The sequence below is a fragment of the Cnephaeus nilssonii genome (genome assembly GCF_951640355.1).
Source record: "Cnephaeus nilssonii genome assembly, chromosome: 7".
Lineage (NCBI taxonomy): Eukaryota > Metazoa > Chordata > Mammalia > Chiroptera > Vespertilionidae > Cnephaeus > Cnephaeus nilssonii.
Window position 1 is genome coordinate 31,567,772 of NC_137078.1, and position 25,982 is coordinate 31,593,753.

Consider the following 25,982-nt stretch of genomic DNA (forward strand, 5'->3'; position numbering starts at 1 on the left):
TCTGACATAGGCTATTGCCCACCCTGCTCTACCCAGGCCTCCTCAATATTCTCAGTGAAAGGTATGTTTTGGTGTCAAATTTTCATATCTGAAATATAAAATGAACAACCTGATAAAGCCCAATATCTTCTCCCAGCACATCAAGTTCCCAATGCCACCTTTCAATGCTTTGTGAGTCAGGTTTTTGGAACTGAGACTACATTTCCCTGTAGAAGCAATGATATTAATTGCAAATTAGAGCCCTAAGCAAGTCTACAAAAGCCAGCCCAACTTACAATGTTGCTAATACTCTAAAACTAGTGATGGAAAACAAAATTCTGTTACACAACTAGGGAGTAAGTAATGGGAAATATTGGATGAGAAGTCATTTATCTTGAGTGGTAGTACACAAAGACTGCAGGTTTAAGAAGGAGGGTTAAGAAAGAGGATTTTGAAGAGGCTTTTTGGAAACTTTAAAACTTCTGGTGAGTGATGGAATATGTTTATTAGTTATATCCAATTTTGCTTCCAAAAATTTGGCTCTCCTTATTTTCAGTATATTTTCAATACTGTTTTTCTTTCTGATGCATAATCATCTATGAGTAGAGATGGTTGACTTGGGGCCCTTGTTCACATTGTAATGGTGTTCAGAACTCATACAAGCTAGAGAGAGAGAGAGAGTGATGGGTGGGGGAGAGAAGTAGGAGGTCTAAACCAGAAGTGCTCAAACGTTCAGCAAGCATCAGAATCCCTTGGAAGGACTTGGAACACAGATTGTTCAGCCGTGTGCCAGACCATCCAATTGGGGGCAGAGAATTTGCATTTCCAATAAATTTCCAGGTACTGTTGATGCTGCTAATCCAGGGACAAGACTTTGAAAACCATTACTCAAAAGACCAAAAGTTCAAGCCAGAGACAATACTGAAATCTTGCAGGAGGCGCCGCTGTTGGCCCTGGCAGATGTCATAGTAGCATGATGCGGCAGGATGCCACATAACTGACTGAAGAAGACTAATTATATGTGCAAATGGGTTGAGAAGGACCAATATGTCAGGCAACAGTTTGGATATTTCTGAAAGCAGGTAAAAGGATTAATAGTTATTCTCAGATTTGTATGATTTTCATCCTTCCAATATGATGAATAATTTCTGGTACTATACAAGGTAGTTTTGAAATAATTAACCCTTTTAGACCACAAACATACTCAGCAAATACATAATCAGTGCTATTTATTACAAGACTCTGTGATAAATAGGAGATGAAGAAGAGTGATTTCATCTAAAGGCAGACAAGTCATTTACATGAACAACTGAAATCAAAATAGCCTAAATGTTTCCTCAGAGTGATATAGATAAGATGCAATGAGAGTTTAAAGGTGGGAAGGATGCTCCTACCTGGAGAAACAAATCAAGAGAAAAGTGGTATTTGGCCATAAACTTGAACAAGAGATAAAGTTATGGATTTAGGGAATTGGGAGTAAAATGACATAAGAAAACATGTGTCCAAGAAGAAAGAACCATGTGGAAAAAGAGTTATGGAGATGAGGGTGGCACAAGCAAAGGAGAACAAGTTCCAGTTGGCTGGAGTGTGGGCCACAAGAGCAATGGACAAGACTGGAAAGGTAAGCTAGCCTTAGATCATGAGGTCCTTAAATAGCAGGAAATAAAGTTTGAAAATAACTAGGTATTAGGGGAGCTCTGAAAGGCTTTAAGCATAGGAGTGGTAATTTGGAACTATATTTTAGGATAATTTATTGGGCAGCAGAAAATTTGGAGGTTGTAAGCAAGCTACTATCATAATCCAGGAATGAGGGGGATGGGGGAATCAGGTGGGGCAATGAAGATAGAGAAGGGAGAGTTGTGATGGGTAAGGTAGGGTAGAGTCATCATTAGCCAGCAACAGATTTGAAATCAAGAATAAGAAATAGAAAAAGGAGAAAAAGAGACCCTGATGTTTTGAACCTTAGTAACTGGCCAAATGGTAGCATGTCCAAAACGAATGCGGAAAATTCTAAGAAATATTCCAGTACCAAACGAATGTCTGTACTTTATAGGTATCACAAATTCTCACACCGTGAGGGAGATGAAAACTTTGTTACAAAATCCTAACCTTGCCTGACTCCAATAATCCTCCCCACTTGCCTTGGACTACATCCCAGAAGTCAATAGTTACCAAAAAAAAAAAAAAAGAAAGAAAGAAATTGTTTTAGCCTCAATCCACATGTACATGTGTGAGAGAGTATATGTATAACTAAAGCAAAGTGTCAAGAAGCAGTACTTAACCTTCCCCGTATATTAGACTCTGGTATTTTCTATTCTAGTCCATTTCACTTTTTAAAAATACTCATTGCAACCGCCACATTGATTCCACGGCTCATAAACAGGTTGTATCCCGGAGTATGGAAAACACTGTCCTAAGCGATAAGATTCAGCAGTTATGTTGACAGTACAGAAAAGGGAAAAAACATTTTATCAGATGTAAGGGGAAAACATATGTGGGAACAATGCATTACTATTACTCTCCAGAAGATGTTAGATTACTTCTTTAAAAATCTAAAATACCTGTAACAGCACGCTTTAAAAAATGGGCTACCCTAGTGAAGAGAAGGGGAGTACATTCTATGTCTATTTTAATAAGATGCTCAAAATAGTGGACACCCTTCATTTGTGTACCTTATGAAAACTTAGTACGGCATATGAAAACTAACAAATTGAGATGAGGGGAGATAAGCATTCACATTTCAAAGGCAACACTCACTCTATGAAAGGACTTTTAAATAGAAATAATGATCTTACTGCATTTAAGTTGCTAATAAAATTAACCACTTGGCAGAACCAGCTAAAGGGAAACTATGTTAAATACCACTGCCAATTTCCTGTCGATCAGAGGTGAAGATAAGAGCGCTGTAACAGAAAAGATGTTCTACGGAAAGATGTCCCCGTTTATAAAACTCTTATTTATACCCCAAAGTACCAGGATTGGGTGGGAATGTTGCAGCCAGCAGTGATGGAGTATGCCTTGTTCCTCAGTGAGGCCTGACCAGAGGGGGAGGTTTGCCCAGGGATAAGCTGAGGGTATAATTTGTTCGCTCACCAGCTCTTATGAGCCATAGCACATCACTTTAATGAAACCGATTCCATATGTGCATGGCCCTGAAGGAAGACTGGGGAAACGGACAAGTGGACTGTCTTGTCACAACCAACTCATAGACTATAAGGAAAGGAATAAAAACTGACCTAAAGTGGGTGCTACAAGTCATGGTGCTGTGCTAAGAGCTCCCACACCTGTGATTTCTTTACAACAGTGAGAAGTAGTGGGTAACCTGGAACGTCAGGAAGTTAAATAACTTGGCCAAAAACAAATAGCTGGGAAGTGCAAAGCTGAGATTTGAAGGTAAGTTTGCTAACTTTTTTACCTTCCCTGATAAGAAATGTAAGGAAAGTTGCACCAGAGCAGGTGGATTAATCGGCAGTGCCGTCCTTTATGGAGCTTTATTCTAGAAGGTAACTGGCGTCGGAACAGATGTTTGAACATGCAGTATATGCAGCGGGATAAGCAATCAAGACCTTCAACCATAAATCTTCCCAGATGCTTGGCTGCTGAGATTGTTTTCCCCATTTCTTCCACCCCCTAATCTGTCTGCCTCCCTCCACCTTTCGGGTTTCATTTCTTTCCATCAGTAGCCATGGCAACACCCAAAGATAAAACACAGGCAGGAGATTCTTGCAAGTCTCTCAAAACGTGGAACCTTGCCAGCATTTTTCATCAGTCGGAGACTGGAGACTGTTTACCACACAAACAAAGCAGTCCCCTTCTCTTTCTTTCCCGTTCACTTCCCACCCACTTAGCGGCAGCCAAGACCATTTGTGCAGCTTATGAGATGACTGTCTGGTACATTTATATTCATAAACTCGCAGATCAGTCTTCCAGTGTTTCAAAAAATGCCTGAGCTGGAAACTGTTGGATTCGTCTCACCAGTCCCTATTAAACCTCCCCTAAGAACTCGGCCTTAGCCAGAAATGAGCTTTTCTCTGAGATGTTCTGTTTATTGTTTACCTTAATCAGAAGTGCCTGATTAAATTGTAGTGCTCTCTGTGACTTCCCATATGTACTGAATACTCAATGAACTTTTACCACGATGAGGTTCTTCTGAATTTCTCTGCTACATTGTGAATACTGAAAGATAGGAGAGTGAAATCTGCAAACAGGCTTGTTTTTTGGGGGGTATTGCTTAAAAAACAGCCTTAATTACATTCATGACTATCTGGCTTACCCAGCCAGAATACCTAATTATTGATTGCATGGCTATAAATCAGAGGAGATTACAAAACAACCATCATCAGTCTGGAACACATTAAAGCATGAACTTGTAGGCATGAATACAGTGTGAATGGGCACACTGTATGTGTGCTTGAGGATATGTGTACGAACAACTGTTCTTTTTTTAGCTTTATTGATTTCAAATTGCCAGAATTGTCACTGATGATTATTATTTAGAGTTCTTAATTTTTTTTTATTGGCTTTCCCTTCAAAAGTACTAATGAGTTCATAATGGACAACAATCCTTAAACACACAGCTTACCTCCTGGGCTACAGGACACACTGACCTCATGATTTCTTGACCTTGTCAGTTCTAGCAATTGATGTTTTGTTAGTGCTTATTAAGTCAGACCCATTGAAGCTCTGCATACCATGTCTCACTCATTCTTCCCACAACTTGATGTGATATGGTTTCTACTCCCAATTTGTGATAAAGGAAATTGAGATTCGGAGAGAATAAATGAACTGCCTGAGGTCACAAGCAAAGTGGTAGTAAAGTGGGAGTGGGAGGCAGGCTTATGACTACCCCATACTCCTTCCTTCCAACTTTCTGTCAGGTACTCATACCTTCAGTCACGCATCAACCGCATAAACATCTGAAGTTAGTTCACTGATGATGAGCCCTCCTGAGCAGCATTTTTATCTTTGCATTTCTTCCACTGAGTTCTCTGGCCCTTTATCTCCTCTTTCTCATAGTCCATCAGCATCTTTAGCACAAAATTCTTTCCATCTCAGCCATTTCAGCCTTTTACTCAGCTGCACCCTTGATGACTACAAATCTGCTTCCAGTTCCACAACTCTACCCACTGTGGCACTCATCAATCCTGAGTGAACCCGACAGCTGGAGGCCACTAACGGGGAATGAAGAAGGTCAAGAAAACAACATCATTGTTTGTACACAAAGCAATGATAATCAGCTCTGTGTAGTTCTCATTATTCCTTGGTGAGCCTTTAATACATCTCATTTCGATTCCCAATCACCAATCCTCAAACTCAATTCCAAATCTTTGGCCCTCAAACTCCTAGCCACGGTCCCTCAGATTGTTATCTCAATAATGACCTTACATTCCATTTTACTAAAGTGACTGAAGCCCTTTAATATGAAATGCACAGCTTTCTCCTCTCCATCTCAATCATTTTGTCCCTCTTGCTTCTGTAGTAGGGGGAAAAATGTTTCCTCTCTGAATCTATGCCATCATGTATTGCCTTTCAATAAATTAAAAGACACAAGAAGGAAGTAATCTGACAAATCAAAAAGGTGGGGCATTCTACAATATAAATGATTTTGTTTTTTCAACAAATAAATGGCATGGGAGAAAAGGATTATGGGGGAAAGATTGTTAGATATTGAAAGACACTTAAAGAAATAACCAAATGCAATGTATTGACCTTATATTGATGCCACATTGAACAAGCCATTTGTAAAAAGACATCTGGAGACAACAAAAGACACCTAATGTGGACTGAGATCATGAGGAATTGGTGTTAGCAATTAGGTCTGATAATAGCATTATGCTTATGAAAACAAAAGTCCTTATTAGTTTAGAGATGAATACTAAATTATTATGAGATAAATGCATATGGTATCTGGGATGTTTCAAAATACTTCGGCAACTTTTTTTATTCAATGCAAGGATAAAACAAGTTTTGGAAAATATTGACAATTGTTTGAAAATATGCATACTAAAAAATTAAAAAATAACAAATCAACTGAAAATCTTTTACTCATTATTTTAAAAGCATTCTCTTTCTCAAGCATCTTTAATTCCCCTCTATTTGATTGCCTCCACCTTCAAACAAGCTGAACTCTTCTGTCCTAAACTTCCCTGAGTAGCACTGTTTCTGGAAGCTAAAATTATCTACCTTCCTCAAAACCCTGAAATTTCAAGAAAAGAGGCCAGATCACTTCTGCCTTTTTTCAATTACATTCACTCCATATTATCTCCCATCTCCTCCCACTGGAACTTTTTTAGTTCCGCTCTCATCACCAGTTTGCCAGTTCTGAAAATCTTAGTTGCTAGACCACGAAACCCTACAGAAACAGAGGTCTCCTTCTTCTACATCACATTCTGTAACCACTTATCTCCTCTCTTCTAGACTGTTCTGAATGCTTTCTTTACATTTATTAACTCAACTAATTATCCCAACAATCCTATTAGGTAGGTATTATTGAGGCAGGTTAGTAAAAAACTAGGAAAATTCCCTGGCACATGGAATGAGGAAACTGAGACAGATGGTTGAACAAATAGCCTCAGAAAGGCTGCGTGATTAACAGCCAGCTGATAAATCACAAGACTATCCTCCTTAACCAAAGATACCTAAGAGCAGGTGGTTTAAACCTATCCTTCCTAACCAAAGACACTTAAGAACAGGTGGTTTAAATCACCTTAGTCAGGGAGATAGATGGCAACAACAAAACAAAAAAAATTAGAGCCAGGCTAGTCCAAAATAGAAGTGAAACTAACCAGAGAATGACCCCTGACTCCACTTTACACTCATTTTGGTACATCAGCATACTAAACAACACACCTAGAGATCTAATGAATATTATGATGTAATTCTCCCCTGGGACCTCCCCTGAAATTCCCACCTATAAGATATAGAGAAAATCCTCAGGACAAAGAACTCCAGTGTGTGCTCTTCTTTGGCACACCCGCCACCCCTTTCCTCAGGTGTTTACTTTGCTTCTACTAACCTGAGCTCTAGACTTGCACCCAGGGAGCAATGGGCAGGGGTAGCCCAGCCTAGGCTTACCCCTGATCCTGTCTTCAGGGTTCTTCCTTTGCCTCACTGTCCCACAGTTTAATAAACTTAGCTTCACTTTCACCTGGACTCATGTTTTGAAAATTTTCCTGTGCAAGTCAAGAACCTGGAGGTCGACTGACATGCGAAGGGTCCCAGACCATGCTTGGGCATGGCCAACCCCCAGTGTGGAAATGTAACAGTATTATTATCTCCCATTTTATGAAAGGGAAAAATGAGGCCAACAAAGATTAAATAAATTCTTCAGTCTTGTAGCTAGTAACCAGTGGGGCTGGGAACTGAGGCGATCTCACCTTTGACTCGTGCACTTAACTGTAATGCTAAATGCCTCTTGCAGGAGGCTGGCTTAGGACTCCTGCTCCACAAGCCTGTGTGTGTGTATGATGTACAATGCCACAAGAAATAAGTGCATTTGGGACTTTGAGGTTCTGTCATCATGTTCTGCTTGCCCAAAAGGTGACCTTTTTGCTATGTTAATAGAGCTGCCCAATATTCAGCATTGCCAATAAAATCATTAAAAAGTTTGCTTTATTTTATTTTTTAAATATATTTTTATTTCCTTAAGAGAGAGAGGGAGAGAGAGAGAGAGATAGACACATCCATCAGAAACATCCATAGGCTTCCTCCTGCATGCCCCCTATTGGGGATTGAGCAAGCCCGCAACCTGGGCATATGCCCTGACTCTGAATTGAACTGGTGACTTCTTGGTCGACGCTCAACCACTGAGCACACTGACCGGGCAAGTTCACTTTATTTTTAATAAATTGATCCAAACACGACAAGCTAAAAAACTAAATAGACAAAACAGCTTATAAACGGGCAATTACTTTATTCTCTTACATTTTCTAAAGTCAGTATAACTAATTTTTTTTAGAGATAATAGGACAAGTGCAGTATTTTAGGTAATGATAATATATCTTCTAGAGATATTATTGTTGTAAATCTTGTCATTTCAAATGTAAATAAAGCCATCTTCATTTTCCTGTGATAAATCTATTTTTCTTTTCTTTTCAATAACTTCCCATGAGTATAAAATCCAAATTCCTTCTGCCTACATGTCTGACCTCATCCGTACTACCGGTTCCCAATGATTTCTACACTTTCTATTGACATTCCCAGTGGGCCATGTAGCTAAGTCCCTAGGCTTCTGCACAGGCTGCTTCCTTGGCCTGGGGTATCTTTGTTTCAGTGTACACCTTTGAGCCCAAGCAGAATTATAATCTCCTGGGCCTCTCAATCTCTCCATCCATTGGACTCTCGGAACTCTTTCACATGCCCTTATTTATACTTCTCTCACTCTATTGTGATTATTTGTGTCCACATTGCCAAAGCTCTGTTAAATTGGGAGATATAGACTGAGCTGTCAGAAGTGAAGTAGCCCATTAAAGCAACAAGCCAGAAATAAAAGAGTCCAGGCTTTAATCTCTTACTGCGATCATATAAGTCAGAGTTTAAAGCTGGAGAAAGCATCAACTCCCCTGTTCCACTTTCCCCCATGGAGCAGTGCAGGGGTTGAGGGTCAAGGGGAGCAGCATAGACTTGGGGGTCCCCTCATTGTTTCCTGAATTTTGTTTTATGGACTCTGAGGTGGGCCAGAAGCAAGTGAAGTGGACTAGGAGCAAGTGAGTCATAGTGGACAAAAGTGCCTTCAAAATTCCCCCTCCATTCCAGTAAAGAGACCTCGGCAGAGGTTCCTGGGGAGGACATCTGGTAGAGACCAGGAATGAAGGTACTGCAGATAGGAATGTAAACATGTGAAAAATCCTTACTGGGGAGGGGGTCTGAGTTCTTAATGGGGACTGCAGTGCCCTAGCTGTGCTCCTGGTCTGGTGTGGGGAGGACAGCTTCCCCATGAAGCCTGTCAGGTATAGCCCTTGTAATTGCCTGTGGCTACGCCTGAGAAGTCATACATAGCATTTTAACATGGAGCCAGACTCCTCACACATAAATCTATCTGTCCTACTGAATTTTAAACTTCTTGAAGGCATCAGTTATGACTCACTTGTCTTTGTTTCTCCCAAGTGGATGCTCAACCACACAGAGACCTTGTTGGAAATGAATAGTTCTTTCACCTGAGCCTTTTCACTTGGCTCCATTTGGAAAATCATGGGCGTAGGATTTTCTCTGCTCTGGTTGTCTTATCTATCAAATCTTTAAAGACCCAAATTTAGTAACCTATATAATAAAGTGGTAATATGCAAATTGACCCTCATGCCCTCGTGTCACAAGATAGACACCCTCATGTTGTCCCAAGATGGCTGCCCCATGTTGTCACAAGATGGCCACCCCACATCGTCACAAGATGGCCGCCCCCATGTTGTCACAAGATGGCCACCCCCATGTCGCCACAAGACAGTTGCCACAAGATGGCCACCCCCACATTGTCACAGATGGCTGGCAGGGGAGGGCAGTTGGGGGTGGCCAGGCCTGCAAGGGAGGGCAGTTGGGGGTGATCGGGCCAGCAGGGGAGCAGTTAGGTGTCAATCATGCTGGCAGGGGAGTGGTTAGGGAGTTTTCAGGCTGGCAGGCAGAAGTGGTTAGGGGCATTCAGGCAGGCAGGCAGGTGAGTTGTTAGGAGCCAGTAGTCCAGATTGTGAGAGGGATGTCCAACTGCCGGCAGTCGGACATCCCCCGAGGGGTCCCAGATTGAAGAGGTTGCAGGCTGGGCTGAGGGACACCCCCAACCCCCAGTGCACGAATTTTGTGCACTGGGCCTCTAGTATTTTAATAATGTCATACCAACATCCACCTGAGCAAATCTGTCCAAAATATCAACCATAGCATCTTTTTCCAATTTGAAAAAAAATAATATCTGGCTTAACAGGTCCAGAAATTAACACATAGAAATGTGACTTGCATTGATCATGTTCATATTGTGCTGACTGCTTCATTGATAAAGTTTTGGTGCTCAAGACAAAGATTTTAAAAGTTTATGAATCTGAATCATACTCAGAATGATAAGATTCAGAGAGATTATTGCTTTTTAACTTTCCTTCATTTATTATTAATGCCAGTTGGTCTCAGGAATATCTAATTTTGTTTAGCCTCGTTATTTTTAATTTGATTATCATTGAAATTACAGATGCCAAATGATTGAAACTTGAGTATTATGCATTTAGGATATTTTTCCAAGGAATCTGCAAGGAAAGCCACGTGTTTCAATAGATGTAGAAAAATATCTGTCTTGTACTTCTTTGTAGCCTTAGAATATACTATAAATCCTAGAATACACTGAGGACTGAATATACATTTGTCAAATTAAATTGACCCTCATTTCATCTTGAAGGTCTGATGTTAAATTATACTCAATCTTTCTTGGTTTTATTTGGGGGGGATCTTATTTTAGGAAGATGATCTCTGGGTTATGAATTCCTGAGTTCCCTGTATTTCTTCACATATAGTATTACATTAAGGGGGTCTTAGCAAGCCATAAGAACATTTTAGATTTTGTCATCTAGTGCCATCAGTTTTGCTTTGACAAAGTTAGATATTAACTTTTGATCATAGACATTCGCAGAATATTAAGCTTCAATAAAGTGAAAGTAATATTATTAGGTTTTATTAATCATTTACAAGCTAGGTATTCTGAGGAAATGGTTGTTTTTTATTCCTTTGCTTATTACCTTTAAATCATAGAATTTCTTCACTCATATCTGTTCTCTTTTTCATTTATACATTCTGCCAGGTATTAACTATCTTTTTTAAAGACTAGAAAATGAAATGAGGATGTTTTCTTATAAAGAATGATGACACATACTTGAAAAACATGATATCCATACAAACACATTGCACACATAATAAAAAATACCAGATGAGGGTCCTCAACCAAACCATGAACAACAATTAATCCCAAGTGAACTCTGAAAAAAGGTCAATACACAGCTTTTAGCACTTTAATTATTGCCTGTGTCACATAAGAAAAAACAACAATACTGTTGACAGCACTTTGTGTACCTGCTAAAGACTCTAAATGGAATCAGATATAGAGGTATTTCTCTGGTAGTTAAAAGAGGTTAGTATCCAAGTACTGTGTAAAGACATTAATTAAACTCAGTTTCAATCTGTACTGAGACACTGTTCTCTTGAAGTTGTAAATAAATAAGAACTGCTCTAAATAGATTAAGTGCATTGCACTCCAAGGAAAAACAGGAGTTTCAACATGTAGATAAATGCATTGTGAATTAGCTCTTTCAGGAAAAAGAGAAAGGAACAAACAAAAACAAAAGTGAGGTATTTTTAAACATCACTGAGTCACAGTCACGGTGCTAATGGTGGTGGATCTCCCACACAAAATATATATTAAGCCCCACTATTTATGTGGCTTAGAAACATACAGTGCCCCAAAGCCCTTATCCAGTTGATGAAAAAACACACACACATTCAGAAAAGAAGACATTGTCACAATATTCTCAGTAGAAAATCACAAGGGACAAAAGAAGAAAAAAATACAAAAGCCTAGAACTATATGTGAGTTTAGCAAAGTAACAGGATACAAATTCAACACATAAAAATCAATTGCAATTGCAATTCTATACCCTTATAGCAACCATGCAGAAATCAAAATTTCAAAACACAATATTATTTAAAATCCCATTTAAGTACATGAAATGCTTAGGTATAAACCTAACAAAACAAGTACAGGATCTATATGGAGAGTATTATAAAATGCTGAAAAAATAAATCAAAGAAGATCTATATAAATGGCGAGAAATAGTTTCATGGATTGGTAGATTCAATATAGTAATGATGCCAATTCTCCCTAATTGATCTACAGATTTAGTGCTATTTCCATCTAAATCTCAGCAAGATATTTTGTGAACACAGATAATCTTATTCTAGAATTTAGAGGGAAAGATACAGGCCCTAGAATAGCTGAAATAATCTTGAAAAAAGAAAAATAAAGTAGAAGAATCACTTTATCCAATGTTAAGTCTTACTATATAGCTACAGAAATTAAGAGAGTGTGGTATTGTCAAAGGGATAAACACACCAATCAATGTAATAGAACTGAGAATACAGAAATAGACACACACAATTATGCTTGACTGTTTTTTGGCAAAGGTGCAAAAGTAGTTCAATGGGAAAAGGATACCCTTTTCAACAAATGGTGCTAGAGTAATTGGATATCCATAGGCAAAAAATGAAACTCAACCTAAACCTCAAACCTTATCCTAATATTAACTCAAAATCAATCACAGACTTAACTGTGAAACAAACAAACAAAAAAAACACTATAAAATGTTTAGAAAAAAACATAGGAGAAAATCTTCAGATCTGAGGTTAAGCAAAGAGTTCTCAGACTTGACACCACCAACCAAATTCATAAGAGAAAAAAATGAAACAACTGGATTTCATCAAAATTTTAAAATATTTGTTGTGTGAATGCCTTTACTAACAGGATGAAAAGAAGAATCAAAAGAATAAAAAGGCGTATCTGACTAAGCACTAGTACTTACACTATATACAGAACTCTCAAACTTGGACAATAAAACATAATCTAATTAGAAAAAGGACAAAAGATATGAAGGAAATTTTCATTGAAGAGAATATAGAGATAGCAAATAAGATGAAAAATTCAACATAACCAGCAATTAAAAAAATTAAAATTAAGACCGCCATGGTATATCACCATATAACTATTAGAATGGCTAAAATTAAATATCATGATTGCAGAGAAAAATCAATCTTTCATAGACTGTTGATGGGAATATAAAATTGTAAAGACATTGTGAAATACAATTTGGCCATTTTTCATAAAATAAACATACAATTACCATGTGATCCAGCAATTGCAGTCTTAGGCATCCACTCCAAATGAATGAAAACATATCTATACTAATAAAGCCTATGTGGTCGTCATGCCCTCACGCCATGATGCCCTCATGCCATAACAATCCATCACCAGGAGGCTGTGTGCGCAGTGGGCATGTGCAGGTGGGTGGAAACTTGACGCTGCGTGTGTGGTGCAGAGGCGGGTCCCGGCGGCTCCACACAGTGACGCCGGGGTCTGGCGGCTCCACACAGCACAGAGACGGGACCCCAAGCTCCGGCCTACCTCTTTGGGGCAATCCATCGAGGAGCCCCAGATGGGTGGGCAGGGCCTACCTCTTTGGGGAGATCAATAGCAGGGCTCCTGCACTGTGAGAGGGCACAGGCCAGGCTGGGGAAACCCCCCCTCACCCCTGAGTGCACAAATTTTGTGCACTGGGCCTCTAGTATTTACATAAAAACCTACACATGAATGTGATAGCAGCTCACTTTATTATTGTCAGATAAAAAAATGGAAACAACACAAATCTTCAATAGGTGAAAAAATAAACAATTGAGGGGGGACAACCGAAAGTAAATATGTGAGGTGAATAATGTGGGAACTAATTTGATTGTGGGGATTTGTACATATGTATACATATATTAAATCATCATGTAGTACACTTGATATATATTATGATTTCTCAATTATATCTCAATAAAGCTGGGAAAAAATTATACATCCATACAATAGAATACTATTGAGCAATAATTAGGAATAAACTATTGATACTTATAAAAACTTGAATAAATCTCAAGGGAATTATGCTGAGTGAAAAAAAACAAAGCTCATAAGGTTATATACAGTATGATTCAATGTATATGTTATTCTTGATATAACAAAATTATAAAAATGGAGAACACATTAGTGATTATCAGAGTTTAGGGATGAGCTATTAGGGACAGATAAGTGTGATTATAGAGAGCAAGAGAAGAAATTCTTGAGTTGCTAGATCAGTTTTGGACCTTGATTATGATTGTGAGTATATGAATCTACAAATGTGATAGAATTAAATACACACACACACACATATACAACTGCAGAATAAGATGAATGAATTATAACAATGTCAATTTCTTGGTTGTGCTTTTATACGATAGTGATTTTAGTAAGTTGTTACCATTAGGCAAAACTAGGTGAAGGTTACAAGAGGTGTCTCTGTATTATTTCTTACAGCTAAACATTAATCTACATTTTTTAAAAAATAAAATTTTTATGTCTTTTTATAAAAGCGTTGTCACTTAATCCAGATAATACCTACCATAGGAATTCATAGCAGCATTGGTAAATATAGACTGGGTCTATAAGTCAAAGACAGAACTTCCCTAAATGAGTTCATGAAAGGTGGTAAGATTTGTTTAGCCAGAAAGAAGAGAAGTGACCATTTCATTTATATAGTAAAAATAAGAAAGCAAAACTTTCCAGTTTCTGTTAGAAGGATAAGAGAAGCCAATTTTCAATAACACAATAGGCAGGTAATTGAGTGTAGGGCTCTGTGAACATTTCCAATGGCTGCTATGCTAGGTGAGATATCATCCTTGTCCTCTAACTAACCCAGTTGAAATGCAGAGCCAGAGCTTCCCAGTCTTCTAGACAGAACAGCTCAGCTTCTTCTAGAAAATCTTAAAGTGAGAGGGGGCTAGTCAGTCAGTATATAACAATGACCTTCTACATCATAGCCAAACTTTTTTCCTATTCAACAGGACATGCCATAAAGATATGGGCTGTAAGACAGAGCCCACAGAGAACCCAGTCTGAATAGATACTTAGAAGAGAGACAGCAGGATGTATTGGAGTAGAGATGTAGAAGAACAGCAAGAAAATCAGAGGGCTAAAACCTCCTTCTAGTTCTGTTTCAGACCAGTGTTCCTATGAAGAGATACCAAACACTTCAGTACTTAGAAAATAGTCAATTTTTCTACTACTTTCCAATATCACCTATGTTTTAATCGTCATCACTACCTCAAGAATAAGTTATGCCACTACTTTTAAGCATGAGAACAATAAACCATATTTGAAAAATAAATGATAGTTTTGTTATAGACTCCAAAGAAGAAAATGTCTTCCCATTTCTTCTGTGAATTATTCAATCTGTTCTTGTATTTGGGAAACCTCAATTTTTAGAGGTCCCTCCTTTGGGCTCATTTTAAAACCCTTATGTTATAAAACAACTACTTTTTCATCATATTCCAACCTCAATAGAAATAAAAGAAAATGGATTCTTCAATATGATATACTTTCATTGCTTTGAAGATTTTGAATATGATAGAACCTTATCTAGTTTCCTCTCCTCTTCCAACAGATAATGAAGTTGAACTTTGACAGATAATGGGCCTTACCTGAGGCCACATGGCTGAGACACAGGTCATATATAACTGACTAACTGGTTGGTGGAATAGAAGTGATTATAACTTTTGGAGAAACCAATAATCTTGATATCCAGAGAAAGGAATTCTGAAACACCTTAGAGGTGAATTTGAGATTTTAAGAAAGTTGGCAAAAGACATGAGACTGGTTGTCTAAATGAAAGCAAGCATAGACCTCTATTTGAGGAAGGGGAGAATGGGGATGGTTACACAGATCTCTGGAGGAATAGCTTTTGAAGCCTGCATGAAACAGTTGGAATGAGAAAGACTGTCAGTGTTAAATACCAATCACAAACCTATAATCACAGACCTATAATTTAAATAATGTCAGAAATTTTAAACCCTAGAACCAAATATGACTAACAAAAAACAGCAATCTTACCTAATAATAGACAAATATGTAAATTGACCGTACCTTCACTATGCCCACAGCCAATCAGAGTGAGTGAGTATGCAAATTAACCCACCAAAGATGGCGGTTAATTTGCATACAAAGGCAGGGCGGGCAGCACCATGGCCTGCTTCCGGGGTACGGGTCCATCGGGGGCGGAGGAGGCCCTGTGGGCAGCGCCAGACACCGCCCACAAGGTACCAGTCCATCGGCCAGGGAGGTGGTGGGGTGGGCAGCGCCAGATGGCACAGGAGGGGTCTGGGTTCATTGCAGGCCCCAAGAGGGGCAGTGGCCTGCCTAGCTGCTCCCAAGGGACCCTGGGAACATCGCCGCCCCGGGGAGGTAGGCCGGACCCACCTAGCCGCTCCCAGGGGTCCCTGGGAATATCGCCACACTGGGGAGGCAAGGCTGGACCCACCTAGCCACTCCCGGGGGTCCCTGGGAACATCACCGCCCCGGGGAGGCAAGGCCGGACCCGCCTAGCCACTCCCAGGGGTCCCTGGGAACAATGCAGGCATGGGGTTGCTGAGACCCAGACCAGGCTTCTGGCCACAGATTCATAGCTTCACGGAGACCGAGGGCAGGGATCTGTTTCATCTGCAGAGAGACAGTGGTTCTGCAGTGGCCCCAAGATGCAGGTGGGCCCAGCCAGGGATCAAGGGGCACGGAAGGACTCCCGGGCAGAGGGGCAAGGACCCTCACTCCTGAGGCGGGGGTTTAGGGGTGGTGCCACCTCAGTGGAGGGGTGCTGCACTGCAGGGTACTGGACTGACTGATGTGATTCAGAGAAGCTCCCAGTGCTAATGGGCCTCGCTCAGGTGGCCTTCACACTTCAGAGGCAGTGACTCCTGCTCCTGCCTTGACCCAAAAGCAAGCCCACAATGCCCTGCCCCATGGCAGAGCATGCCTAGGCAGTGAGTGCGAAGCCTTCCACCTGCTCCGGAGAAATGGGGGCAGTAAAGAATGGGGGGCAGGAGACGGGGAGAGGAAAGAATGTGGAGCATCTGCAATGAAGAGGTGCTCGAGAAAGAGGCTCAGAAGCCTGACTGGAAGACTTATTCTGTTTGCCCGGCGGCTGCTGCTTAGGAAGCGCAAAGAGCATGGCTCTGAGGGCTTCCTGTGTGCTGAGTCAAGTTCCACAGCCAACTGGAATTGGCCTCAGTTTCCTGGTCTGTAAAATGGATGAAGCGTGTCCCAGTGCCTTCACTGAGCTTCGATGGCCAATTGAGATACTATATAAAGAAAATGAGGGAAGAAGTGAGAAAGAAAAGGAAGGACGAGCAACACAAAAGAAAGACTAAAAAGAACCTGTAAACCCATTGTCACTTAAATAGGGAATATAGTCAATAGTGTTGTAATGATGGTATGATGCCAGGTGGGTACTAGAAATATCAGGGAACACTTTGTAAAGTATATGATTCTCTAACCACTATTCTGTAACTAATATAAAACCTGAAACCAATACAAAATAATGTTGAATGTAAAGAAATGAAAATTGGAGTGAAATTTTTATAAATTTCAAAGTTTAAATAAAAACTGTAAAGGAAGGAAGGGGAGAATAAAAAGTGTTTTTCATTTTACCACTTCATTAAAAAGACTGTTGTCTTTATATAGTGCTTTTATACTTTTATACTTTTCTAAGTCATTATCTCATTTTAATTTCCAGGCAACTTAGAGACAAGATAATTATTCCCTCCACTATTCAAAGAAAGGAAATCTTGGTGTCTGGTCCTAATGATTCAATCATCAAGCCCTTATTGTAAAGCAGGGTTAGTAAAATTTTCTGTGAAAGGTCATATCTATACTAATAAAAGCCTTGGGGGTGATCAGGCCAGCAGGGGAGGGTATTTGGGGGCAATCAGGCCAGCAGAGGAGCAGTTAGGGGGCAATCAGGCAGACAGGTGAGCGGTTAGGAGCCAGTGGTCCCAGATTGTGAGAGAGATGTCCAACTGCAGGTTTAGGCCCGATTCCACAGGGATCGGGCCTAAACCTACAGTTGGACATCCCCCGAGGGGTCCCATATTGGAGAGAGTGCAGGCTGGGCTGAGGGACACCCTCCCCAGTGCACGAATTTCATGCACTGGGCCTCTAGTAATAATAATAATAATAACTATAAATAAATAGTAAAATAAAATGGCTTTTTAAATTACTCTATGAGAAAAAATAATGAGGGTTTTATCTATTTCTAAAGGCAAATGATTTTATATTAATCAGAGCAGAGGAAGCAAAATCACCTCGGGTTTCATTCTGTATTCGCTGTTGAAGAATCTTACACATTACAAACACATTACAAGGGAACAGGACCTAATATTCATTCATTCCTTCACCCATCAACAAAAAGTTAGGTTTATACCAGTGATGGCGAACCTATGACACGCGTGTCAGCACTGACATGCGTAGCCATTTTTGATGGCACGCGGCCGCTGAGGTGGCCGCATGCTGAGGATGAAACATTTGCTGCTCCTGAGGATGAAACATTTGCGAAATAAAGTTTTTTCCTCAAAGTGACACTACCCGAGTTATGCTCAGTTTTTTGGCGAAGTTTGACACACCAAGCTCAAAAGGTTGCCCATCACTGGTTTATACAATATGCTAGGTACTTTGCAAGGGATACAGAAGTGACCTAATGAAAGATAAAATTGTGACAAGGATCTAAAGGTAAGCAAAATGAGGCCGCACCTGTTTCCTCAAAAAGTTTACTGATTTAGTGTGGGAGATATTTAATTCCATGGTCACTTTAACAATGAAAACATAAAATAAAATAGTCACTCAAACAAATGTAAAATTATATTTCCAAAACTAGTGGCCCGGTGCACAAAATCTATGCACTTGGGGCAGGGAGGTGTCCCCCAGACTGGCCTGTGCCCTGTCAGAGTGCGGGAGCCCTGTGATCCATTGCCCCAAAGAGGTAGGCCCCACCCACCCATCCAGGACTCCTCGATGGATTGTCCCAAAGAGGTAGGACAGAGTCAGAGGTCCCGCCTCCAGGCCATGTGGAAGCCTCTGCCAGGCCCCGCCCCCAGGTCGGGCCATGCGGAGCCCTCCAGACCCCCAGCGCAGGCATGCGGAAGCCTCCACTGGGCCCCAGGCCTCCTGGTGATGGATTGTGTGGTGTGACACAAGTCCCTGATGCTGCAAGTCCCTGCGCACCCGCACCTGCTGCACACGCAGCCTGCTGATTGTTTGTTATGTGTGAGGGCATCCCACCATTTGCATATGACCCTTTTATTAGTATAGATGCTGAGAAGTATATGGTGCTATGACAATATATTTTAGGAAGATTTGATTTAGAGACACAAAGGAATGTGTGAGTTAGTGGTTGGTAAAGGCCTCCTTGGGAGGGATGGATCAAGCTGAGACCTGATGATGAGTGGAAATTGAATTAGGATCAAAACATGGAGAGAAAGCCTAGCTGGAAGAGGGAATTATGAGATCAAAAGTCTCATGGCAGGGAAACAAGGTGTGCATGGTTACATACTGAAAGAAGGCCAGTGTGGCCAGTCATAGAGATGAAGGCAGAGTGAGATGTAGCTATGGAGATAGGTAGCTCCAGCCTGAACTGGGCTTTCTAAGCCATGGTCAAGATTTTAACTTGCATCTTGGAACAAAGGGCATTCATTGAGATGACATAATCAGATTCATATGTTAAAAAAGGTCTGGTGCCCATCAGGAGTAGACTCGGGGTATCCAATTACGAAGCTATTGCATTAGCCCAGGTGAGAGGTGAGAGAGGGGAAAGATTTGAAAAATATTTTCAGAAGGTATAATCTATTGGATTTTTTGATGGGTGGAACATGGAGTAAGAAGGAGGTGTCCATATGACTATTTACTGCTGTCCCAGGTTGTAAAACTTAACAGATAGTGATTACCTCCACCAAGCTAAGAAACAGGGAAGAAGACCATAATTGGGAGGTGGAAATCATGAGTTCAAGATAATTTGAATTATGTTTGATACATCCAAGTGAAGATGTCACATAGTCAGATGGATATGTAATTCTGCTATCTAGAGGCAAGATTTCAAAAGAATGCCTTTTGGTGCTTGATATACACTGATAATAAAAGGCTAATATGCAAATTGTCCCCTTGACCAGGAGTTTGACCAGCAGGCAGGCCGGCCAACCGCCCATGTCCCCTCCCCGTGGCCAGGCTGGCCAGACCCCACCCATGCATGTATTCATGCACCGGACCTCTAATATATATATGATCAAGCTGAGACCTGATGATGAGTGGAAATTGAATTAGGATCAAAACATATATATACTGAGTGACCAGATTATTATGCATTCAGAGATCATAATAATCTGGCCCTCAGTATATATATATATATACACACACACACATATACATATATATATATACACATATATATACACACATACACACATATATATAAATATATATAGTTCTCTTAAGATCTATGTATAAAGAATATATATATACATAGATCTTAAGAGAAATATCTTATATCTATGGTTTTTAAGCTTTTAGGAATCATGCACTAAAGGATTAAGTACCAAAAGAATGAGGGTTGACAAATATTTTGAAAAGAAAGAAGCTGATTCCAGCCTAGCCTAGCTAATGTGGCTCAGCGGTTGAGCATTGACCTATGAACTAAGAGGTCAACGTTCCATTGCTGGTCAGGGCACATATCCAGGTTGTGAGCTCGATCCCCAGTAAGGGGCATGAAGGAGGCAGCCAATCAATGATTGTCATCTGTCATCATTGATGTTTCTATCTCTCTCTTCCTTTCCCTTATTCTGTGAAATCAATAAAAATATATTTCTTGAAAACAGAAGCACCAAAGGACTCTAAAACAGATGAGTAATCAGATGATTATGAGATCTTCAAAAAGAAAACCACAATTACTAGATGTCAGAACAGGCTAAACTTTGCACTTATCTATCATTTTAAAGAATTATCATTAAAATGCAGTCGAGTTAGGATCTGAATTCAGCAAGGCATTTGACAAGCACTCTCAAAGGACCCTCATGAATGATGTAAGCTAGATAATATTATTAGGTGGATTGAAAACGTGCTCCAAAAGTAGATTTATGGTCCATCAGGAAGAAGATAATTGTGATCTGCAGTGCTTTGACCCCAGTCCTGTTCCTTTAAAAAAAAACAAACAAACATTATTACAACATTTACATCTTAGCATTTGGCTACAGAAAATGATTTTCAATAAAATGAGATGATAAGTTTAAAATAAAAAGAATGCCTTGAATCTAAATGCTCCCATGTAGGTCAGTAGTTTCTCAACTCATGATAACTTTGCCCTCACCCCACCCCCTAAGACATTTGGTTATGTCTGGAGACTTTTTTAGTTTTCATAAAGGGGTGAAGCGGTACTATTACATCTAGAAGCCAGAGATGCTGATAAACATCCTACAATGCAGGAGGACAGCTCCCTCCCTGCCTCTACCAACCAAAAAGAATTATCCAATCCAAATGTGAATAGTGCCACTGTTGAGAAAACCCAATATAAGTGAACACATTAAGATGAAGGGCCAAATATAGCAAGATTTAATCAAGATCATTATAGCATCGATCCCCAGTAGGGGATCAAAGAAGTAGTATATTTACTTCCTCTAAATATCAACTGCATAAACCATGGGCAAGGAAATAGTCACTTCCTTTCACTACAGTAGGAGCTGAAAGTTTTCTTTGCTCCAGCTATTCATTTGAAGAGTATAAATCAATTCCCAGAGTCTGACTTACCTTCTCAAATCTTCTTGTATATTTTGTAGAAAAAGGAGGTTGAATATGATAGTATTTAGTGTAAGTTGAAAAATGTGCACCTCCTACCCCGAGACATCCACATCCTAATCAATGGAATTATATTTGTAAAAAGGGCCTTTGCACATGTGATTAAGTTAAGGATGCTGGTGTGGAAATGAACCCAAGGTTATCTGGGTGAATCCTAAGTGCCATCACAAGAACTCTAATAAGAGAGACAGAGGGAGACAATACACAGAGATGAGAAGGGGCACTGGACCTTGGAGGTAGAGATGGGAGTGATATTTTCACATGTCAAAGAGTGCTAGTAGCCACTGGAAGTCAGACGAGGTGAGGAGCAGAATCTTCCCTAGAGCTTCTTGAGGGAGCACAGCCAGGCCAAGGCCTTGGTTTTAATCCAAACTAAGTCCAAACCTCTGGCTCCAGAATGGCACGGCAATAAATTTCTATTGTGTTAAGCTAGTGGTCGGCAAACTGCGGCTCTCAAGCCACATGTGGCTCTTTGGCCCCTTGAGTGTGGCTCTTCCACAAAATACCACGTGTGGGCGCACACGTCCAGTGCTATTGAAACTTCGTGGCCCATGCGCAGAAGTCGGTTTTTGGCTCTCAAAAGAAATTTCAATCGTTGTACTGTTGATATTTGGCTCTGTTGACTAATGAATTTGCCGACCACTGTGTTAAGCCATCAAATTTATAGTAATTTGTTACAGCAGCCATAGGCAATGAATACAGTTTGGTACCAGAGGTGGAATGTTGCTATAACAAATACTTGGAAGTGAGGAAGTGGCTTAGGAATTAGATCATGTGTACAGATTGTACAAATTTTTAGGCATATAGTAGGCTAACAAAAAAAAATGTCCTCCCAATAATATATCCACTTTCTAATCCCCAAAATCTGTGAATACTCTTATAAGGCAATCTTTGTGATAAAATATTTTGAAAAGAGGTGTTATTCTGGATTATCCAGGTGGACCTATATTCAATCAAATGTATCCTTATAAAAGAGAGGCAGAGTTTTGGGACAGACACACCAAATACACAATGTGAAGATGGAGAGGAGGGAGGTAGGGCACAACCAAGCGTTCTCAGAAAGAATGAGAAACATGCTGTTGGAAACTGGAAGAAAGGTTATCCTTGTTACATAGCAGCATAAACTTGGCTGATTGTATCCTAGAGTTGTGTGGAAAGCAGAATTTGTAAGTGATGAACTTCGATATTTAGTTGAGGAGATTTCCAAGCAAAGCATTGAAGGTGCATCCTGGTTTATTGTTTTTGTTATTCTTGCTGCTTATAGTAAAATTCAAGAGGCAAGAGATAAATTGAGGAACTGTTATGCAAAAGGTACCAGGATTTGATGATTTGGGAAATTCTGTTTATCTAGATTTTAAAGGGTGCTAAAATTAGGAGGTTCACTTTTGGGAAATCAACCTCTGAAGGTAAGGCCAAGGGTGTGGATTAGCGACCTCTGGATAGTATTAAAGAGATTGGGTATGCAACTCATGGATCTACTAAACCATCTAGGCAAGACAGGAATAGAGATACAATTATGGAAGAAAGATCTGTGGAGGGCCTTCTTGTCTAAAGGTGTCATCCTTATGACAAAAACCAACAGAAATAAGATGAAATGAAAGAAGGGTGTCAGACTCCTAAGATTCCACAGTCAGAAAACAGGATATTTCCTGACTGAGTAGTTGCAAATGTGTGCTACCACCCAAGCAAAAGAAAGAATTATCCCAAAGGCAAAACTAGAAGTGAATTGAGTCAGAGGCCTGAGCCACAGGCACAGAGGCAAAGGAGAGAGTCATAGTCCCAAAGGGCAAATGCTCAGGTCACAGTGAACTATTCTCATGCATTGAAATCTAATGGAATTTGCCTTGCTGGGTTTGGAATTATCTTGGAATGAGTGATCCTTTAATTCCTGACATTTTTTTTCCCCTTTTTGAATGGAAATATCTATAACTATAATCTTATGCCTGTTCTGCCTTGGTATTTTGAAAACAGGTAACTTTCTAGTGTCACAGGTCTATAGGTGGAGAAAAAAATTGTCCAGGAGAGATCTTGAGAGGAAAAACTTATTCTGGATTTTCTAGGTGGTTTCTAAATGCAATCACACTTATCCTTATAAAAGAGAGACAGAGAGAGTTTGTAGATAGACCTATACACACAGAGGTGAAGGCTAATGAAGATGAAGCAGAGAGAGAGAAGCAGCCACAAGAATGCCAATAGCCACCAGAAGCCTAAAGAGGCAAGAAATTGATTTTCTCCTCAAGCTTCTGGAGGAAGTACGGCCCTGAGGCTTCTGGCATCCAGAACTGTGGGAGAATATATCTCTCTTCTTTTAAGCCATCAAGTTTGTGTTAATTTGTTACAGCAATGACAGGAAACTAACATAGTATTCTACACTACTGAAAATAAGAGGAGTTGTGATGTAATGACGGTGTACACATAAAGAGCCTGGGTCTTCATGTGACTGCACATTTGGAGTAATGTGGTTGTCATTAATTCCGTCTCACCTTAGACTTCTTTAGCAGAAGATCACAAGAGCAGGAAGCTGATGTCCTGTTTATTCAGGGTTTATTCAAAAGTATTATGCCCAGTTCTCTGTGCTACAACTTTAAAAACATATTGACATATTGAAATTTGTTTAAAGAAAAAAGACCAAGAGGAGAGAGAAATTGTGCATTTGACAGAGTTAAAGCAACTAAGTAATGATGGTTAGGGCTTATCTTGAAAAACCCTGCAAGAAATATGACAGCTGCCCTAGCTGGTTTGGCTCGGTGGATGGAGTGTCGGCCTGCGGACTGAAGGGTCCAGAGTTCGATTCCGGTTGGGGACACATGCCTGGGTTTCGGGCTCGATCCCCAGTGTGGGGCATGCGGAAGGCAGCCGATCAGTGATTCTCTCTCAACATTGATGTTTCTCTCTCTCTCTCTCTCTCCCTCTCCCTTCCTCTCTGAAATCAATAAAAATATATTAAAAAGAAATATGACAGCTGTCCTCAAACACACAGAACTCTGCCTTATGACAGAGGGAAGGGACTATCTCATTCTACTCAACTCTTCAGATCAGGACCTGAATTTAAGGAGAAGCTCCCAAGAGGCAGATTTAGGATCCATTGAGGAAAGCCTTGAATTTTGATCATACTGCATAGTGGTGCTAGGCTTTCTGTCACCTGAGGGGTTCACCAACTGAAATGGTTGCCACTTGGGGCTTGTTATGTAGGGCATTCCTGCATAAAGTAGCAGATTAGATACTATGCCCCAGGGTCCACTCACATATGATTCTGCTGCTCTACTGCCATGAGGAGAACTGGATTTGTTCATTTATTGCTTAGCTTCCTCTTTTCCAGACCAACAAAATTGTGGCTACTTTTACCCTTACTGATAGTGTTATCATCCAACATTAAAGTAATCTTGACCTTCTCTGATCACTCCAAATTCTTCTTGGCTATCCCAGTTGTAGAGTCTAGTGTAGACACCCGCACGGAATCTGGGTGTGACCCATTGTAAGCAGAAGTAGATAATAGCCTATATTTTATTTTCCTGCTCAAGTACCTACCAACCCAAACTCACATTTGCTTTTCTACAACAGCAAACTGTTCAACCTTTTCTTCTCCTCTGATTTTTTTTTAAACTTCATTTTGCAAAGCTTGCTGATCCTCCCCATACGCATAAGGTAAATTTAGCAGGGCAGCAGCAGCAGAGTGTCAGTGGCGCCACCAAGCGAAGGTGTTAAGCAAGCAGGGCAATGTGCCACTGCTGTGGGGCAAGGAGAAGGCTACAAACCTCATCAAACCCATGATCTTGATCAATTTCCTTTCATCAGCCTACCAGGAGGTGGGGAATGAGATACACTTTAAGGTCACACATGTTGAACCATGGGAGAAAGGAAGTGGAAAGACGGGGGTCAGTAGAAGTTCGAGGTGTTGGAACAGGATAAATTGTTTCTGCAGTTTTTTGCCTGTTATACAAATTATTTACTCTGAAGCTAACTCAAGCAAGCAATGGGTCTCAAAACACAGAGAGACTCAATATATTAGAGCAGTTGGCCTTATGTATATAGGTACACAGTCCTCTGGGATCTATGGGATGGTTTGAATCCTTCCTTGATGAGGAAGAGGACCTAGATGTGAAGTTTGGTGGAGGCTGTGTAATGGCCATTGGAAAAATACTTAGGTCTTTTCTCACAAAACTGGAGTGGTTTTCTACTCTGTTTCCAAGAATTTCAGTTCTAGATCAGAAGAATTTGGATCAATATATTCAACACTGGCCTAGAAAAATCAAGAAAGATGGGAAGGAAGGCACTGAGGAAATAGACAGACATGTTGAACGCAGACTTCAAGGTCCTCAAGGAGATCACTGAGTCCCCTGAGGTCCCCAAGAAGATCAAGATGGAGAAGCCATCATCGGGAGGGCCATGGGTGTTCTGGTTCTGACCAAGAATTAGAAAGAGAAAAAGTACACTAGCTATTAGAGTGTAAGAGAAAGGAAAGAAAGGAAGAAAGACCGAGAGAGAGAAAGAGAGAGAGAGAGAGAAGAAAGAAAGAAAGAAAGAAAGAAAGAAAGAAAGAAAGAAAGAAAGGAAGGAAGGAAGGAAGGAAGGAAGGAAGGAAGGAAGG

The 25,982-nt window shown here is 40.3% G+C and overlaps 1 pseudogene across 1 annotated transcript; it reads left to right on the forward strand.

Moving 5' to 3' along the window:
* The first annotated feature begins 1,497 nt into the window (after window positions 1-1,497).
* On the forward strand, window positions 1,498-25,830 carry LOC307102789 (pre-mRNA-splicing factor 38B-like; annotated as a pseudogene). Its single transcript has 2 exons — window positions 1,498-1,600; window positions 25,190-25,830. The product of its transcript is annotated as a pre-mRNA-splicing factor 38B-like (transcript).
* Window positions 25,831-25,982: the final 152 nt, after the last annotated feature.